Source organism: Cupressus sempervirens, chromosome 3 (genome assembly GCF_028749045.1).
Source record: "Cupressus sempervirens isolate cs-2001-9-10 chromosome 3, ASM2874904v1, whole genome shotgun sequence".
NCBI lineage: Eukaryota > Viridiplantae > Streptophyta > Pinopsida > Cupressales > Cupressaceae > Cupressus > Cupressus sempervirens.
This window is the reverse complement of record NC_143120.1, coordinates 321,814,263-321,829,834: the sequence shown is the minus strand read 5'-3', so window position 1 is coordinate 321,829,834 and position 15,572 is coordinate 321,814,263. Positions and strand designations below refer to the sequence as shown.

Below are 15,572 nucleotides of genomic sequence, written 5' to 3'. Positions count from 1 at the left end.
TGTCTTGTCCCTTCAAAGTGAGATTGTCTTAAATAAAAATAGATTATAATAAACTTCAAATTTAGGAAAGAAGAATAGCTTCCAACACTATATCTCCAACAAATAAAACATCACATAATTTATAATCAGCATAAAAGTAGTTAAATGGGTAGTTTTCGACAAGCTAATGGCACCCACAACAATATCTGTTGAACAATAAGTATTCTAGGGCAATCATCGAAGTAGTTCATAGAAATATTAAGAAAGTAGCAGTGGCAAAAGGTAAAAATACATTTTGAAGAATCGTAAAGGACCTTGGCAAATGCAGAAGTGTCATTTTCAAGGTAAATAAGTGGGAGAAATGTCTGCAATTCAGAAAGATGATGAATCTTGTTGCAATCAAGGAATACACATGCAGTGAGGATAGCCAATAATAGTCCAAAAGCAGTTCAATTTATGATGGATGACATTATAAGCATATTTTGAAGTATACATGGTGTGATAGAATGTTATATGAAAGATGACTTCTAGTTGGTTGATTTATACGAAACATGCCACAAAAGTTAATTCATCTTATCTTAGAATAACTAAGTGGCCAATTAGTAAGGGCCTATATAGAGCAGCCTTCTTCACCCATTGATGCATAGAGAGAGAGGTGGGGGGGGATAATGGAAATAGGAAGTGTTGAAAACATGGCTGGTCCAAAGACTAATCTGAGTCTAGGTAAATTGTATCAAAAGTTTTGAGAATGATAATAGAAAGTCTAAGAGTGAATTTTCCAAGTTGGGAAGATACCCTAGCAAGGTTGTGTTGTTTCAAGCACTCAACAGAGGGGCCATATCCACTTGCTTGGTTAGATTTCATTTCCATAATTCATTCTTACTAAATTTCTCATTACTATTCTCTAATTACAGACATTATTGTGCTATTCTCTAGTGCTCTTCACACTTGTTCTTGTACATTCATTTTGGCATTATCCATTAATACCACCACATTTATAGACTTTGCAGGCATAATAAGCACTCAATGAATCCAACCAATTTGTACATAGGCATAGTAGAATGGAGTCAATCATGGAAGCTTGGGTGAGCAAGGAGACAACATCTCTGTCTTCAAGTAGGAAAACAAGTGAGTTGTCTCTTCAAGCCATACTATAGATACCAAGGATGTCAACAATTTATAGTGGGGGAGAATATGAAGGAATACAAAATGCATCATAGCATAAAAGCATTCTTTTAATATTCGGAAGAGCTAGATAGTCATCCTAATGGTTAAACCGTGGAGGTGTTTGATGAAATCCTTATGATGAAAATTGGACAGATTGTTACTTGGAGACATAGACACTAATAAAGTGTTATGAAGAACTCAATCTTCAATAGTTGGATGTCTATGGCAAACGTGGGTGATTGAGGTGTATGATCAAGAATTCCAAAACAAGGTGACCATTTTGGTGGGAATGCACTAAGGGATATCCTACAAGTTGAGTGTAGAGGGGTGAATGTGTTACATCCCATATTTTGCAATCTTTAAAAATCATCTAGCTGTTGATGTTTCACATTCACCCGACTTACTCATTTTTTATTATTACTAATAGGAACATTTGTTATTTGTTATGTTCATGAGAAATGGAAGGTGTCGGTTAGTCATTATGCCACTATAAGAGTTGGAAATGATTCATCAAATTGGCTATTAACTATAATAACTAGATTTTCTTTTGAACAATATATGTTATTACCACAATAAATTTCTTCTTGCAAGAGCACGACAAAGGGCAGAAGCATTACCAAGGAAGGAATTGGGCACAAGGGAACCAACCTACCACTGAGCCAACAAGTACGAGTCCTAACCAACATGGCCATGGGAAAATGAGCTAGGTAAGCAAGGGTATACCATGCGTCCACAATGAGCTAACCAGGTCAACAAGTTTAATAAGATATATAAATTTTCACTTGAACATTAAAATGAATTAAGAACATTTGTTACCTTTAAGAAATGGGTCAATCCCAATCCTTCTTGTAATGGCAGACATGTTTTACTTTACTTCCATTCATTTGTACATGTACATACATGTATATGTATGCATGCATATATTCAAATTTGACGTGCATGTATACATACGTATACTTAAAATACAACATATACACAAAAATACATACATTTGGAATATTACGTGTATATATGTATATATGTATGCTACACATACAAATATATGTAAATATAATAAGTACCATTATAGTAAAACATAAGGAGTAAATTATTATTTCCATCTTATGTCAATGCATTATTATTTTTAAGTCCATCGCCTTTTTATTTTCGACCCTTGAATTTAGAAATCAAGAATGTAACTTATGCCACCACTTTTCAAGTCACCTTGTACGTAACTCCTCTTGGCGGATGATAATTTTAAAGCAAACATAGCTCGAAGACAGACTTATCGTAGTCATTCTAAGCTCTACAACTCTTCTCTACTTTCATGCCTGGTGAATTTAGCAATAGCAAAGGATCAAAATATTTACATCTGAGGAGCTGATCAAGGCCAATTTTAGCAATTTGTATCCAATAAAGAGATTAAAAACGCCCTTGCATTTGCAGTCTGCCAAGTCGTACATCTCTCATGCACTTTTCCATTACAAATTCTTATGATTGTGAAGCTCTACAATTGAGCTAATTTTGAATGAAAGATTTAAATATATTTCAAACTATACCAATCAAATTAGAATCCATGAATGTAAGATCTCTAAACATGCTTAACCTTTCCAATCTAATAGAATTTATGATCAAAAGCAATCGAATAAAAAATGTATACAGTCGGTCCAGCTAAGAGTTGGTATACATGTTTATTTATTTTGCCCTCAGAACTAAAATAATTTGGGGAAAGATACAAACTGTACACTCTTATACAGAGGTATAAAATAATATGCCTTTGAGATTAAGATAAGGTACTTTCACAATGTGTTGATAATATTATTGTATGATGTGTGACTTTCTAATATCCATATAAGGCCTAGGTTGGGCAGAGAATTTATGAGTGTGGTAAATAGAATTGTTCAAGATTTATGGACAGCCACACTCGTGATCATCAAGGACGACCAAGCATGGTCGAGATGAAAGGTGTAGGCTGCTATCAAAGGATTGTGGAAAATACCTACAAGAACAAACCAAACATCAACAGAAACAAAAGCAACTTATATGATAGATCGAGTTAGCTCATAGTGGGCAATAGGGTATAGTATTGTTTGTCAAGTCGAGTGGTGGGTGATCGGGTACAAAGTGTCCATGTAAATCCCTAGTCAGGGTAGGTTAGCAGCAAACATGTTGCTGTGATCACTAGAGGTCGGGATAGCTTGCAGTCAGATGGATAGGTTGATGGGAAGGACTTCACAGTCTAGTCAGTGGTATAGCTGACACTCTAACACCAGGATGCTCAGGTGGTAGGTCGAGGTGGTGTTACGTGCCTGATCCCGCAGTAGGGCCATTCTTAAATGAGAATGAGAGGAGATACATATGGTCCATGGTTGGGAGGTCAAGCCTCTGACAATGCTTCTCCTCTCCACCTAATGCCAAGTCTTGCACAAGACAAATCAAGACTGCATTCTTAACCTTTTTGGTTAGCGGGTGTTTTTCCTCCTTTTATGTTTATTCATGTTCAATTAGTTAGGAAATTATTATGTGATTGTTGCAATTACTTCCTTCCAGATTTTATCGAGTAGGAAATGATTTCTCTCTTTCATTATGCAAAGGTTAGCTATGATGATAGTTTATAAATGCATTAGTTAGATTATGATTTCTCTAATTCATTTGTTAGTTAAAGCAATACCGAAAATTCTGTTAATTTGTTATAACTAATAATCTTGTGCATGTGAATATGTAAATCTTGCTTGAATATTAAATGAATGGGTAAAACAATCTGATGTTACAGAATGTTAAAGTGTAGTTGAGGTTGTTGAGATTATAGCTGCGATAGAGATCTAATGCTTGCCATCACTCCAAAATTTTGGTCAAAGTATGATTTGCATCTTCTTCTGTTTATATTCGTGATTCCTCTTTGATGATAACTTCTCAGTATTTTGTCTGTACTGTTGCGTAAGTCACTTCATTGAACCTGTTTAGTTTTACTCCCATGAATTCTCCTTATCTTCCAGCGATGTCTATGAGCTAAGCTACAACATTCATTCTCCAAACAGCAAATTCAGAAGTCGATTCACTGGTAATTTGGGTTCAGTGTGAATTCGTAGGAAAGTCGTCTAATGACTGACACATTCGCTGCAAAGTCAGCGTAAAGGACCCCAAACGACTTTGCAGTGACTTTGACCAACTTCCAAGATGAAGATGTAAGCCTGGGAGAATATACAATGAATTTCATAAGAATTTTATTTCTGGACTTTTCAATAATGTTTTCAAAGTTTTGTTTTGGCAAGTAAAACCCTAGAACGTGGTTGGCAGACATTTTTTAATAGTTTTTTTTGACCTTACAATTTGTTCCATCACAGCAGACATTTTTTCTTCCATAGCAGCAGACATTTTTTGTCCCCAGCAGCAGACAATTTTCATTCACAACAGCACACTAATCTTCATCCCACAATAGCAGACGATCTCCATCGACCACCTTTTTTTATCAAAGTCAGCTAATGACTGACACATTTGCTGCAAAGTCAGCGTGAAGGACCCCATACGACTTTGAAGTGACTTTGACCAACTTCCAAGATGAAGATGTAAGCCTGGGAAGAATTTACAATGAATTTCATAAGAATTTTATTTTTGGACTTTTCAATAATGTTTTCAAAGTTTTAAAACCCTAGAACATGGTCAGCAGACATTTTTTAATAGTTTTTTTTGGCCTTACAATTTGTTCCATCACAGCAGACATTTTTTCTTCCATAGCAGCAGACATTTTTTGTCCACAGCAGCAGACAATTTTCATTCACAACAGCAGACTAATCTTCATTCCACAATAGCAGACAACCTCCATCGACCAAATTTTTTTATCAAAGCTTACAGGTATGGGACGTATGTTTAATATTTATCAGATGTTCAAATGTTTTAAATATTTATTATTTAAGATTTTTCCTTTGTTTTTTTGCTTATCTCATAGATGGTTATAGTTATTAATTTTGAACAATGAATATTATTAATTAATGAGCATACAAGGCCATTTTGTTTTTAAATAAAAAATAACATATTTCTTTTGCCTTATGTTAACAAACCTCCATGCTCGTCTAGACCTAGGAGTATATTTGACTGTAATATTTGCCCTTGGAAGCTCCATGTAATATTTCATTTTGCTATAAACTATAATATTTGACTACAATTTAGTAATATTTATTATTTTACAAATTTGAAATTTACTATTATGTAAAATTTAAAAACTGTGATGTAGTGTCATGTTCTGTGATTGCAAACACATATTGACTGCAGATCAAGCTACAGATCTTTTTTGATACGAAATTGTTTCAAGGAATGGATGGAAGTGCTTCTACTACCGGAAACTCTTGCTTCAAATGCTCTCCACTATGGAAATATGTAGAAATGGTTCAACCATCCCAAGTGGGGGAGGTTACATGTGGATTTGCAACCATTGCAAAGAGGAATTTAGTAGCTCTTATAGTAGAATGAAAGCACATTTGTCCTTTATTCCTCAAAACGGCATTACATTTTGTACAAGGAAGCCAAGAGTTGACAAAGTGCACCTAAAACCTTAATCCAACCCACAGTGTGAATAGATACATTCAAGAACAAAAGCAAGCAGATGAAGCGGCTGGGAGGGCAAATTCTTCTCATTTGTTGCAAAGTGGTAGGCCTTCAAAGAAAGAAAAAATATCATCTATGTCTTCAACTACCAATCCCAATGAACCACCCGCAAAGGACCATCCATTCTTGCATCCTCCTCAACAACAGATTGTAAGTAAGAGCACAGTGGAACCCTTGGAAACATCATTTCAAAATTATGAACTTTAAAAAACATTGCATCTCTTGTAGACACTGCTATAACATTCACCGAAGGACAGTTCCTCGCATCTTCCCTTCCATCTGATACTATTGTCAACACCTATTTCAATCCATGAATCCTTGAGGGGTGGCATTGCAGCATTAGGTTGAGTAAATGCATAGCACAAGGTGTCCAAAAAATGTGTTTGTAACGCTCCCCAATGAAGAAACTACCAACCCTACAATTTTTGGCATTGGTAGTTACTACTTGAACAACATTATGAGGGCCAACTTGTTCAATGGCTTGGATGAGAATGTTTGCAATGAAAAGACTATCCTTTACCTCTCCTTCACAATTCACAACTTTCAAAAAAATTGCACCTCTTGTAGACACGACAATTACATTCACCAAAGGACGGTTCCTCACATCTTTCCATCCATCCGATACCGCATTTGTTTCAATCCACAAATCCTTGATGGGTAGCATGGCAGCCTCTACACAGGCCAACTCATCATCCAATAAAGTGGTGCAAATCTTCTCATAACCAAGGCCCTTGAACCCTTTGGAGCCTCATTAACTGCCCTCACCATTTGCTTCCAACTCTCTCTATAATCTGATTAGGGTTTCCGTTCTAAGAGATTTGAATTTGCCAACTTTTGGTTCAGTTCTGCAACCCATTTCTATCCAGATCAGACTATTTTTTCTGCACATGTCATTTTTGTTCAAAACAATATTTTTTTGTACTAGATCAAAAAAAAAATTACAGATTCTTGGTGGGTTTTTTGAGATTTCAATTGGGTTGTCTAATTTTTTCTAGGTGCCTCAATTTTCGTGCTTTGATTTTCGAGCCAGCGATCCAGAAACCAACAACATATTCTCTCTGAGTTTTTTGAGCTCTCCTGGGTCACCCTTCAAATTTTCTAGGTCTCTACTTTTTGAGAGTTACATGTACTTGCATGTTTGTTGCATGTACTTGTATTTTGTTTGAATGTGTTGTTTTACCATGCAAAGTCTCGTGTTTTGCCTCCCTTAATAATTCTGGTGGGTTTTCATTAATTTTTTCCTCAAAAAAAATTCTTATGAGTTTTAATTTTTTTTCCCTAAAAAACATTCTTATGGGTTTCTATTAATTTTCCTTTAAGCATTTCTAATTCTGTAATTCGCAAAGTTGGGTGAGGTTCCTTTGTGGGTTTGTAATTTTTTCCTCAAAAATTATCTGTTGGGTTTTACCATTTTTCCTAAAAATCAAAGCTTTGTATGTCAAGTTTTGATTGATTTTTCACTTTAAAAATCATGTTGGGTTTTGATTGATTTTTCATCTCAAAAATCATGTTGGTTTTTTATTGATTTTTCACCCCAAAAATCATGTTTGATTTTTTTTTTTTTCTCCTAAAAATTTTGCGGTTTATTTTGGAGCATTATGCTCATCTGCAAAGTTTTGGAGCATTATCCAAAGTAGCATTAGAAGTCTTCTTAGCAAACATCCTTTGCTCCAAATTCAGAAGCCTCCTAGAAAAAGAACATTCCATGCACCTATTGCCACAAGTATGGGCACATGAAGGTTGAATGTCAGAAGCACTTAGCTGTCCTATCCAAGCAATCTAGTTCGCAGCCCACAGCGAACATTGTGGAGCACCTTGAGCAAACAGAATTTGTCTTTTACACTTTTTGACAGCTTAATGCTTTGGATATATTAACCCTTAAGGGAGGGTATTATGATAATAAATAGTTTCTATTATCTTTGTTTAGTATATAATGGTTATCTCTTGTAGTCTTTTGTAAATATTAGAATGTTTCTAATATTTAGTTTTTTGTTTCTAGAATAGAATGTTTATATTTTTTGCAATTGTTTCTTAAGGAAACATGATTCAATCTCTTATATAAATTGATCTCTTGATCACTGTTAATAACAAGCAAATATTTTCCAATTACTTTGTAATAAATTGCCTTTCAAAATGTTGTTCAAGTAGTAATTGTCAATGTTACATCTCAATTTTTGACCTAATTTAAAATATAGTCATTGAGGTTCACATGAAGTCATTTGACAATTATATTGATTATAATCATGTGAAATGGTAAGATGGTTAGTTGTTATAATTTCAAAATGAAGATAACAAGCTAGTTGATCATTTGTCACGAATTCATGGAATTGAGAAGATGGTTAACCATTATGATTAAATAATTTATTATGATAATATAATTTAACTGTGGAGAACTTCCTTGCAGGAAACACGTCGAAGGGGTGGAAGCATTGTCAGAAAAGAATTAGGCACAGGAGCATCACCATCACTGGGCAGATGGGTTGAGAACCTAGCAACTTGAAACAGAATACATTTGTGGGACCCGCATGAGCTATTTAAATAAATAAATTGAGAAACATAAAATAATTGAGTTAAAATATAAAACGTATCTCAAAGGATTTTAATTTATCTTTCATCATATTATTTTAATAAATATTTATATACGTGCATATAATATAAAAATGATTTGGCACCATTATAATTTAATAATTTAATAAAGTGATGTTTAAATGTACATATAAGATTATAATAATATTCGAATTATAATAACATTTGAATTATTATAATGTTCAAATTACAATCTTCCAACTCTATTCTTTCCATTTTAATATTCTTGCTTTTAACTAAATTAACACTTGGCTTGGAAATCAATTTAATATTTGACAATTCAAATTGTCTTATAATTTTCCAACTTTATCTTCCAACCTTTTATTTATCTTTTCCTCTTTTTGTTTTAATCGAATTAAACACTTGGGAATTTGAATAGATTTCTTTCTTTTTGTAACCGGTGGGAGCCAAAGAGTCATTTTTCACTCTGCTTTTAAGGAAGCCGTGAGAGGAGTCGGGCACATATATTCTTTCCTTCCGACTTCTTCTTGCTTTGCGTTTCAACTTCCTTGCTCCATACCCGTACTTATATTTCATGTACTTCCTCTGCTGATACGAATTTGCATTTTTTTGTTCTCACGTTTTCATACCAATCGATTTTGCTGCTGGAAATTCGTGAGTGTTATTTGGAGTTGAGGGTAGTAGACGGATACTATATACACACCCGAACCCCTCTCTGACCAAATAACTCGTTGTATACACCCTGCCCTATAGTATTTCTACCTATGAATAAAAGATCATTTGCATTATGGTAACGTCTTCAAGCAACTGGAGAGTAACTGATTTCAATCAATTTGCAAGTTTTTCAGGCAATTTCGAACTCTTATCAAGTAATGTGTTAGTTATTTTAGATTGTGATATACCAAAGTTTTAAATCATTCTCAATAGCAGCCAGCTAGACTTAGAGACTTCTTTCCCTTCCATGAATAAGTTATAAGTTTTGCTGAATATTCCTTGTCTTTGTTATTGATTATTCATGGCAGCAAGTTTCAGCATTTATCATGATGGTATCTTGTTGAATTTACTGATTGAACTTCTTTAAAATTTAACCTTGTTCATGGCAAGTGATAACCAAGTAACCATAGTAAGGATCCATAAATCGTTATGCCAAAGAATATTAGAATCAAACAATCAATTCTAATCTTTAAAGAATATAAACTCTCAAGTCACAGATTGTGATAAGCTAGAATATATGATAATTATGAAACAGATGAGAATCAACTGAAGGAGCCAGTTGTTTTCAGAATTCTGAACACCTGGGACTCACCCGGCTGTGTAGCCAAGGAAATGGGTGATGAGGTGAGAGAAAAGAATCTGAATAACATTAAACAGAATCAGATATGACATTAAAATGTTTATCATTTTAGTTTGAATTATTTAATAGATCATGCACGATCCTGTAAATTGTACCCTCTGGCTATCAAGTTGTATGGTGTGTAAAAAATACATGGATGCTCAGTGGATGACAGATGTTCCAAGTCTAATTCCAGGTAGGGAGGGCCTTTCTCGTTAGAGATTGTGTGGGGATAAAGTTGAGGTCTGAGGTTGCGTAATTAAGCCCCTGACAATGTTTCACCTCTCCCTAAGATGTCGGACGTGCGTCAAACAGAGATAAGCTATGCATTCAATTGTTTATTAATAACAAGTATTATCTCTTTTATATATGAGAAGGTAAGATTAATTGAGTTATTTCATCATTACAAATATTTTACACCTAGATGCGAGAGTTAGATTTATAGATTGTTTTTCTTTTATATGAATATTGAATAAGAGCATATTTTCTAATCTTCAGTTATTGCCACAATTAAGAAACTGGAAGGAAAGGAATGATACAATGGTATCTGAAGCCCTAATTAATTCAATGGTAACTGGAACCCTAAATGATACACTAGTATCTGAAGCCCTAATTTGATTCAGTGGTAACTAGAACCCTAAATGATACAGTGGTATCGGAAGCCCTAATTGAATCAGTGGTATCAGAAACCCTAATTGATACAGTGGTATCAGAAGCCCTAAATGATCCAATGGTAATCAATGTCCTAATTGATACAATGGTATGTGATGCCCTAATTTTATATAGTGGTATTTAATGGTAATCGTCATTTAGTTTCAATATAGCGGTATTGGATGGTAGTTGTCGTTTGATATTGTTATAGTGGTATATGTGGACTAACTTCGGTGGTTGCAAAGCATCCCTAAAATGAATTCTTGGTTTGAATTCCATGGTATGTGGATTTTATTTTCTACAATAAATTCATTCATGATGTTTTAAGTTAAGAAATTTTGTTTAACTATATTTTACGGTAAATCTCTTTCACATGAACATGACCATTAAAATTGTCTTCCTATGAAATTGAAGTAATAATTGTATTTCTTGGAGATGTTAGTTGTTAAATAAGACCCGCGAAATCAAGATGTTACAGTCAATACCAAGAATTGTAGGGCTATCAGTTTATTGGTTGAGAGGTGGTACAAACACATTTTTTGGAAACCTTATGATGTGCACTCACTCAACCTAATGCTGCAAAAAATTGGCCCTAAGGTTGAGTGGATAAAAAAAATGTATGAAGAAGCATAGGATATCCAAATGTTTATTGTGAACCACCATACAATGCAAGCTATATTTAGACAATTCTCAAAATTGGAACTCTTGAAGGTAAGTTCAATTGTTTAAAGTTTAAACATGTTTTAGAAATCTAGTGACTTTAGTTTAGTAAATTTTCTATGTATTTAAATTTTAATTTTAATCTTGATTTTTAATTTTTAATCTATTATTGTTTTGATCTTTAAATAAGTTGTTGAGACCCACCTTTGCCTCCAACACTAATGTTTTGAGACGCCTTGTGAATGTTAAAGAGGCATTGTCTAGAATGGTAACCAGTGCTAATAGAAACATATGAAAGCAATCTAATAGTGCCAAGGCAGCTGCCATTAAGGCATTGATACTAGATGACTTGGTGGGATTGTGTTGAATACCTTCGGAAGTTCACCGAGCCTATATTGAGCATGATCTAATACATTGACATGGATAGGCCTTGCTTGAGTGAGGCATATGATAGCATTGACTCCATGATTGAGGATATTTGAAATATCATAAATGAGAAAGAACAAGATACTAATGAAAAGTTCTTCAAGAACCTACAGGTAATCATGGTAGAGAGATGGAACAAAATGACTAGCCATTTGCATCTACTTCCCTTTGCATAGAGCCCTAGGTTCTATAGCCAATCAGTCCTCAAGGGGAGTACCACTAGAGTTGCCCCATATAGAGATCCTAAAGTTGCTCAAGGGTACAAGGCAGCCCTTTGAAGACTCTATCCCAAGCACCTAATATAAAGCTATTAAACTAGTGTACAAAGAACATCAATAATTAAGCTAACATTCACAAACTAAGTAAATTAGCAATACTTATGATAAGATGAAGGAAACATCGTTGAGGCAAGCAAACCAAGAATTGTAAGCTCCCCAAGTGTGACCTTGATGTTATCAATATGTCTGAGTGTGGATGTATGTGTGTTCAAGTATGCTTCAAGCCTTCAATGGATAAGAGTCTTCAAATGAGTGAAATATGGTGTATGGGGTGAGTGAGGATTCCTGCATGGCAAGGGTGTGGTATAGTGATTTGTTTTCCAAAGGGACATTATAAGTTTGCATGGAAGTTGAATATGATTTGTGAGAGGGGAGGGGTCCATTTTATAGGCCAAGGGGTAGTGAGATGGAGGATCAAGAGGTGAAAATGGAGGTTTGATGAGGAAGCGCTAGGATGTAAGGAAAGGAGAGCACATCGATTGTGCTTCTTCAAAGCCCTAGCCTTGTAACAAGTGTCACAAGGGGATTGGATGGTCAAAGTGGAGGGTCAAAGGGAGTTATGAGGGAGGAGTGGTGTGGAAAAGGGATGTAAGAGGCATTTAAGGGTCATTAAGGCATGTAAGAGCCATTAATGCTCTTGGATAGGAATGTAAGAGGGTGAAAGAAGACTTTTAACTTTGGCTTGGGTTAGAAAGTCTTAATCCATGCTTATAGTTGTGCACATGCTTAGGAGGGGGATTAGGCTTAGCTTAAGAGGGGGGTCAGAGGGTAAGTGGCTTAGCATTGATGCGATGGGTTAGTGAGTTGGCTAAGCGAGGTTAGTATGGGTGAATGGGTTGGTTTAAAGTAATGATAGAGTTTTAGGATTGGTTTAGGGTTTTGGAATTTATGTATTAAATGTTTTATTTAATAAATGGGGATGTGGGATTAAATTAAATAGTTTTTTGCATTTATTTAATTTAATAGAGGAATAAGGATTTAATTAATAAATTAATTTTGGGTTATCATTTGATTTTATCAATTGGACTATAGTTAATTAAATTAATTAATTGACTAGGGAATGATGATAAATTAATTAAATATAAAATATTTAATCAATAATGTCCTAGAAGATGACTAAATTTGATTACTTAGTGGTGTAATCAGATTTAGGTGTCTACACCTACGACCTACAATGAAGTATGAATTTAAGAGTTTAGCGAGCACCAATGATTGTGGTCTTGAAAACAACAACAAGGTTGATGCTCGTAAATGGTGGTACTTCCATTGACAAATATACCAGCACTTGCAACCCATTGCCATCAAAATTTTATCACAAGTAAGTCCTTTAATCTTAAGATTCTAAATTCTAATTTCTTGTTGATAAATTTTCAAAACTTTTCACTCTATAATTTCAAATTTGTAAATCTTGATAGGTTGTTAATTCATCATCATCTGAGAGGAATTGGAGCACATACACCTTCATCCACTCAATAAAAACACAACCGACTAAACTCCAAGAAGGCAAATAACTTGGTCTTTGTACATTCAAACTTGAGGCTCACAACTCACAAAGAGAATACCTACAAAAAAGGGGAGGTGAAACATTGGGGTGTTGAACTAGAGTCTGCAGAGTTGGAAACCCACTTTGATGCACTTGCAATTGATGATGGTGATCATGAGATACATAGTGATGTTGAAGTTGATCCTAAGGCTGCTGCTGCTAGTGGCACTAGCACTAATTATGATGAATTCTTTGATGATTGTTTATAATATTTGATCAAATATGACTGATAAGTAATGTTGACATTACTATTTTTGAACTGAAAAATTGATATGGTGGTGTATTTTGACATTTTATCATGTCATTCGAACCAAATCATTAATATATATGGTGGTGTATTTTATTAAATTGCTTTAATATTAGCATAGTGGTGTATGAACTTATTTGCTGCAGCAAATTTTTACACACACACACACATATATAATTTCTTCTTTTTTTTAAATCTTGTCACAATGAACCTAAAACGAACCCAAACCCAGCCCAAAAAAGTTTTTAAGCAAATGTTGAACCCACATCCATACCAGAATCTGAACCAGCAACTTATTTTGTGAGAGATTATTTATGATGTCGTGGCATCATTGTCTTCCATCTCAGCATCCTCAGCAGCACATGAAGTGTTTTTCTGATGTACCATTCCTTGTGTCACGTAATCATGCTCGGCTGGAAGTCCTCTTTTCTACCATTCTCTTGGAAGGACACATATACTCTCTATTATTTTGTCTTCCTTATGATTGTCGGTTTTCCTCATTTGTGAGACGAACAACTTTATGGCTCATGGATTTCAGTTTTGTAACTGCCATTGGATTGGGTTGTCTTGAGAAAATGATTCATCTTGCCCATATTGAATTCCAATGAGCATCGTGAGCATCATATACGCTTTTGGTTTTTGGGTGCCATTTTTTTTGGCTGAAGAGTCATGATGTTAGGACCGTCAGTATTTTTCTTGCCCATATTGAATTCCAATGAGCATTGTGAGCATCATATACACTTTTGGTTTTTGGGTGCCATTTTTTTTGGCTGAAGAGTCATGATGTTGAGATCGTCAGCATTTTTCTATTCTATTAAGGAGGACTATCTGCATAAGTTTTACAGTTCTTGATATTCGGCACATCATGTCTGTCAAATGCTCGGCAGTTTTTATATTCAGTTTTGTATTCAGAATATCATGTCTGCCAATGTTAGTCAGTTTTCGTATTCAGCTTTTCTCAGAGGGACATTATATTTATGTATTGCATCTTCATGTTTAAGTAGATCAGTATTTCCACATTAACATTGATCTTCATATGATCATCATGCTTTTGTAAAGACTGATATGAACTAAGACCTTGTAATGTTGTATTAAATAATTCCAATAAAGAAATTATTTACGGTGGGCTGGGTTGTTTCCCTTGGTGAGAAGGGTTATTTCCCGGGGTAATCTTAGGGGGTGCTTGCTTGTATTGAATTTTATGTACCTTCTTTCTTATTCTGATTCAAATTTAACAGATGCAAGGCTCGGGGCTTTTCCATGAGGTAATTATAGGCAAAAGCATTCTACCTAGGAGTGCATGGATTGTAATCAAGTATTTATAAGCCTTCTAAAGGCGAACATAGAAATTGGGGCTCCTAGAGAATGACGCATTGCATATTGTGGTCATGGGTAAGGTGACTTAAGAGTTGTCATATGCCTAGAGAGTGAATTGTTCTCTTCTAAACCAGTGACTCAATCACCAAGCATTATCAACAGAGTTCAATTTGGTGCATATTACTAGTCATATATTGGCCAAAGGCTTCCTCTGTTTTGATTTGTAAATTGGATCGAAAGTTTGATAGTTGATAAAACTTAGTTTTAGCATATTTTAGGTTATCATTAATTCACATTTATTTTCAACATGAGAAAACACACACGACCAACACTCTTTTTACCTTTCAATTTACATGTATAATATAGGTTTTTGCTTTAAAATGGTAAACCCAATTTAAGGTATATCCTAGTTGCCACAACCTATCGAACATCTTCCAGCCAATTCTCCCAGAATTTGCGCTTACACTCATCAAAAGGAGACAGACTTTTTTATTTACCAAATTTTGTTTTTTATAATTTAGAATCTTGGCCCTAATTGCCATAACTTAGACACGTGTCTTCCTTTGCCCAAATAGCATGCACCCATCCTCACCATCGGCTATGCCATATCCAACAAGTTGCATGTTGAATTTTAAGTATAATTAAACAATTTGTAATGTCTCTTTGGATTTGAACTTAGGCTCGTGATATTTTTATAACTTGATTCTTGATTCCATCAAATTCATCTAAGACTTGTACCTAATCCCATATATGGAGAAAAGCTATTAAATTTACTTAGTTCCTCTTCATAGCCTTTGCATTAGTCATCACACTCAAAAGGAATTGCTAGGTCATCCAAACCAC

General features: G+C 34.6%; 1 protein-coding gene across 2 annotated transcripts in view; it reads right to left on the bottom strand.

Moving 5' to 3' along the window:
• The window catches only part of LOC149566293 (uncharacterized), a 46,358-nt gene that overhangs the window by 29,775 nt on the left and 1,011 nt on the right, over positions 1 to 15,572 (bottom strand). The gene's annotated exons all lie outside the window — the stretch shown is intronic.